The sequence below is a fragment of the Pongo abelii genome, chromosome 11, assembly GCF_028885655.2.
Source record: "Pongo abelii isolate AG06213 chromosome 11, NHGRI_mPonAbe1-v2.0_pri, whole genome shotgun sequence".
Lineage (NCBI taxonomy): Eukaryota > Metazoa > Chordata > Mammalia > Primates > Hominidae > Pongo > Pongo abelii.
The window spans coordinates 113,662,568-113,668,574 of record NC_071996.2 but is presented as its reverse complement, the minus strand read 5'-3'; positions in this window follow the sequence as shown (position 1 = coordinate 113,668,574).

Here is a 6,007-nt window from a genome sequence, read left to right as displayed (position 1 = left end):
CAGAATGGCCAGACTATAACCAACAAGGTAGAGAGAACTCTGAGAGTTCAGGGAGACAGGTGGAGACTAGATCAAATCCAGCCTTGTTGGCCATTGTTAGGAGTTCATCTTTTAAGTTCCAAATGTGATGATTCCATTAATGAATAATGACATACATAAACTTTTCTCAGATAAGTGCTAGGCTTATGATCAGTTATTGTGCATTCTTCCAATTTGTGATTTACAGTACACCCAAGAGCTCCCTGCCATTGGCATTGCTAACATTCCAGTAATTCTTTTGCTTCTTTGAGGCGCTCTTCTTCTGAAACATAACCTTCAGTTGGATCTTTTTTTTTAATTTATCTTTGAGACAGAGTCTCACCCTGTCACCCAAGATGGAGTGCAATGGTGCAATCTTGGCTCACTGCAACCTCTGCTTCCTGGGTTCAAATGATTCTCCTGCCTCAGCCTCCAAAGTAGCTGGGATTACAGGCATCTGCCACCACGCCCAACTAATTTTTCATATTTTAGTAGAAACGGGGTTTCACCATGTTGGCCAGGCTGGTCTCAAACTCCTGACCTCATGATCCACCTGCCTTGGCCTCCTAAAGTGCTGGGATTACAGGCATAAGCCACTGCGCCTGGCTGGATCATTTTTTTTTTTAACAAGGCAAAATTTAATTCTACTACAACTGAATAGCTGAGGTGTGATCCTTGTTGTTTTTCACATGTCATTATCCTTCCCTTAGTCGTTAGGAAGCAGTAGGCTTTAGATTTCATTAAAACTGGGTTCTACTTCTGTTTTTGACACTTTTTTTGTTTTATGGGTGTTTTTGTTTGTTTTTTGAGACAGGGTCTCACTCTGTTGCCCAGGCTAGAGTGCAGTGGCACAATCATGACTCACTGCAGCCTCCAACTCCTAAGCTCAAGCGATCCTCTTGCCTCAGCCTCCCTTCAAGTAGCTGGGACTACGGGTGTGCACACCATGGGTGGCTTGTTTTTAACACTTTTACTGTGGGTAACTAGCATGTAACTTTACCTCTGAGTCTTTTTATCCATAAAGTGAAATAATACCTACCTCAGAACTGTTGTGGGGATTAAAGGAGATGGAATGTGTTAACTCTCAACAGATGGCCACTAATAATATACTTTTCAGAAAGCAAAAACCATAGGACTTTGCAGTAAAAATGAGACACTGGGATCTTACCCTATCCATTCCTCTAATTTTGTATTTAAGCCTCTCTGAAGCTAAAATAATTGTCAGTAGTCACACAGCTAGTAGCTAGTTAGAAGTAAACCAGATCTCACTAAATCAATATTCTAATAGAAAAATAATTCAACCACCTACTATTTGCTTTAGCTTTGAGGTTGGGCTTTATGAACTCCATAATTATTATCTGAATCAATCACAAATGCAGCCTGATTCTTGAGGAAGTTGAAATTGGAAAAATGTGTGGTCTAATAAATGCTACTTATTAGGGCTTGGGAGATTCAGAACCATGAACTCTACTTTTTACTCAATTTGTTAAGTATTGGCTTTTGGGAAAAAGTCAATAAGAAGACGTAGTTTCTATATAGATCTCATCCACCAAATGTGGATTGTGACTTATAGACAGCTCAGGGGAGGAAATAAACCTTAGGTGACTGAAGAACTTTGGTAAGCAAATTATTGGAGATAGTGGATGTGTCAACTTAGGGCCAAAATCTAGAGGAGGAACCGTGGTGTCGTTAAATAATGGGAAAGCCACTTACTTCAAGTGCTTACTACTGGAAAGTTTTCAAGTAGTTGTCATACACACATGAACTGGTTTATGTAAATGTAAGGGGAAAAAATCCTGAGTATTAATTGAGGGTTTAACAAGTTGGCTTTTACACATGGTTGTGCTTATATTTAATCTTTATTGATGGCTTTTTAACTTTTTTATTTTTTTATTTATTTATTGTATAAGCAAAGTGTAGTCAGAGAAGAAAAATAAAAATATAGATTAGCACATAAAATTAACTCATAATTCTACCACTCAAATAACTATTAACGCAAGTATGCACACACAGACACACACATGTTAATTCACACACTTAAATTCTTATTTTGCTCTATGACAAAGGGAATTAATACAAGCTTTTAAACCTAATATAGTATCTCATTATATCAAAAAAATTCATAAAAATGAAAAAGCCATTTCATACTACAAACTTCAAAATTTCACAATTATTGTGCTAAGTACTTAATTACCCAGCATTCCCTTTTCTTCAGGAATGTATAAAGGCCTTATGACAACAAATTCAATTCTAATTCAACAAGACTTTATTAAACACTTTTAATTGTTCCAATATTTAAGAAAATATAAAATAAGTGTCTATGTTTTTAAGGAATTATTACTGCAAGGAGCACACAAAAATTTCAACTTGGGCAAAATGATTGATAGGAAGCAAGAAATACACATTGAATTTCTGATCAATGTCTCTCTTCAGTGTTTCCATTACAAAGTGGCAACATTTCCTAACTCCTCCTTCTTCATAAGGGTATTATAAAAGCAGATAAATTTCATTATGCACTTTGCTCTCTCAATATTTTTTAAAGTTTGCTGTCACCTACTTGCTATTCCAGTCCTCTGGAGAGAAGGAATTTCTACTATAGTTTGCAGACACAGAAGATGAATTTTTAAATTTTATATATCTAGAGAGAGATCAATCTTTTTGCGGGGTGGCAGGATGACAATTGATGCAGCCACTTTTAACCTACTTTGTAATTTTATGCTCTTTTACATTTTTTTCTAACTTGGTTTAATATCTCCTTAATACTATAAGGTGCCTTCTACACTGCTGCTTCTTTTGCTTGGAGTTCTCTTCCCCCTGCCCCTTCACCTATAAATTCCTCTCTTCCTGTGGTTCCCAACCCAATTATCCCTTCCTTAAGGAGGCCTTTGCCAATGCCTACAAGTCAGTTATTCCAACTCCCATGTTTGCATATTCCCAGTTTATATCCTCTTTCAAATATCTCAGTTCTCCAAGAGAACAAGAACAAAATTCATCTTGTTCAACCAGTAATCCTAATTCCTAGCATATAGTAGGTGAGAAATATGTGTGGAATGAGTAAATGTCTGTGGTTGCCTGATCAGTGAAATGAAGGAAAAATATTGGTCGCTCTCATTTCCCAGGCCCAACATTTCCAAATAGAAAATAATTATTTTATCTTAGCCAAAAGAACCTAAAAACTTATACCATCATACAAGAAACAGATTAATAATGTGGCAAAGCTTGACTACATGGCAAAAGAAGCACAATGGCTTAGAGATAGACTATAATAGACCACCTTTAGTAATTTTTTTTTTCCTTTTGCCATTCCCTGCACTTTGGTATCTAAAAAAACTTATACAGCAAATGGTACAGTTAAATATGAGGAATACTTGGAAGATCTGGACACAGAGCATGTCAGCTGTCACCAAGAACATGAATCCTCAGCTGTTGCCCTTTTTTCTCCTTACAAGTAAGTCCTGTCACACAGCACTATAAAAAGGAGGGGGCATGTCAAGAGAAATTTCATTTTGTTCTGATTATCATATTAAGTTACTCATGATCACAGCTTCAGAACACCTCTGAATTTGTTCTCCACATGTAATTTCTATGTAACTAATAATGCCTATGTGACATACATATACATTGTGCCCAATAGGATCAACCATTTCAAAAAGACCTCAGTGCTATAAATTGTGAATATTTTTAGACTTTCCTTCTATAATATACCTGACCCAAAACACAAAGAATGTTGATTAGGAATGAGATCTTACACCTCTTTTCTTTGAAGTTTCAGATTTTCTACGTTTTTGTTGTTTTTGTTGTCGTTTGTTTTAGTTCTTGGTTGTTTTTTCTAAAATAAACTTTTTATTTTAGAATACTTTTAGATTTGCAAAATAGTTGAGAGAAGAGTTCAGAGAGTTCCTAAGTATCCCACACCAAGTTTTCTCTATTGTTAACATCTTACAGTATATGTTACATTTGTCATAACTAATGAGCCAATACTGATACATCATTAATTAGCAAAAGTATGTTTTATTCAGATGTGCTTAGTTTTTACCTGTGCCCCTTTTTCTTTTTTTTTTTTTTTTTGCTTTTTTGAGACGGAGTTTCACTCTTATTGCCCATTCTGGAGTGCAGTGGTGCAATCTCGGCTCATGGCAACCTCCACCTCCCAGGTTCAAGCAACTCTCCTGCCTCAGCCTCCCAAGTAGCTGGGACTACAGGTGCACCACCACGCCTGGCTAATTTTTGTATTTTTAGTAGAGATGGGGTTTCTCCATGTTGGCCAAGATGTTCTTGATCTTCTGACCTTGTGATCCGCCCTCCTTGGCCTCCCAAAGTCCTGGGATTACAGGCCTGAGCCACGGCGCCCGGTCACTAATGACCCTTTCTTTTCAGGATTCCATCTTGGATACTACATTACGAATACTGACAATGTTTCCTTAGGCTTTTCAAGGCACTAAAAGTTTCTCAAACAGTCCTTATTTTGGTAACATTGACAACTTTAAGAAGTTATTGTCAGAAATTTTGTAGAATATTCCCACAATTTGGATTTGATGGGTGCTTTTCCTCATGATTAGACTGGGCTATGGGTTTTTAGTGGTCAAAGACTACCTCAACCACACAGTCAAGGTTAATATCAAAGTAATGTCATGCTATGCTAAGAGCGGGTACCCTTGATATGGTAAGAATGGTACTTTGCCTTTGTGATTTCTACTTTGAGAAAAAAATTCTATACCAACATATTTTCCTCTGTGCATTCATAAATCAGTAATATATATAGATAATAACACAAAGGGATTTAGATATATAGTAGAATCAGACAGTTTCCATTCATATTATGAAATAAAGTGTTCCTATTTCAAATTTGGGGTATTTGAGTTTTTAAAACCAAGATCATTGGTGACATTAGTAACGTAAAACATATTTTGAGTGAGTGGATAAAACATGGATTAATATATTTTATATTGTTTTAATTTATTTTCCAAATGCAAGGAAGACCAAAATATTTTTGCCCAAAACACATAAATCTCCTTTATCTGTTTAACCTCGTCACAGATTTTAAGGGATTTGTGCATATGAAATAAAGTATTGATAAAAACTATGAGTTAAAACAAGATATATCTATCTCTCAGTAATTGCAGAAAATCCCAATCTATCTTTGAATGATCCAAAGGAAAACTGGTGAACAAATTTGTGCTATTTATGAAGGTATTTCTGTTATAAACATAGCATTATTTTAAAAATCTATCCTGATTATTTAAATATGAGACAATATTCTAGGTAAAATATGTTCAGATTCTTCTGACTGTCTTGTATGTAAAAAATGAGTATCAGCAGCTAAATTTAGGTAGATTGAGTCCTTGATATGGGGAAACAAAGGAGGGAGCTATCAAAATGTTTTTCCTATAACATACATGGATAATATAATTCAGTAGTTTGTGCCACCACGTGAAATAGGAGACTGATTAGCTGTGGGTCAGTTGTAACTTAGGTGAATTATTTCTGATCTGAGAGTCTTAATCTTGCTTAGTTGTAATATATGCACAAAAATAGTGACCTTCTCCAAGTTGGTGAATGCTTTTATGTCAGACCCAAGAAAGTGGCTAATGAATCTATATCTTTAAACACAACTATATTTAACAATTAGAATATATTTGTATTTACACATACATTTGTATACATGTATGGATGTATATATACACACATACAGTAAATGTATCTGTGTATGTATATACGCACATACAGTAAATGTGTGTATGTATATATATCCTTTATATATATAAAATGTATAAATGTGCTCTTTTAAAACCCAAACTATTTTTTTAAACTAGTTAATAACTACTCATTAATTAAATATCTCACAAGTTAAAACAACAGAAATGAGAGTGGGACTGAGAAATAACTGATTACTAATTGTAACCCCCTCTCTGGGCAGAATTTACCACATACAAAGTTATAAAGTGCCCATTGGTTGTCTTATATTTCTCAATGTGAGTCTAGCCTTGCA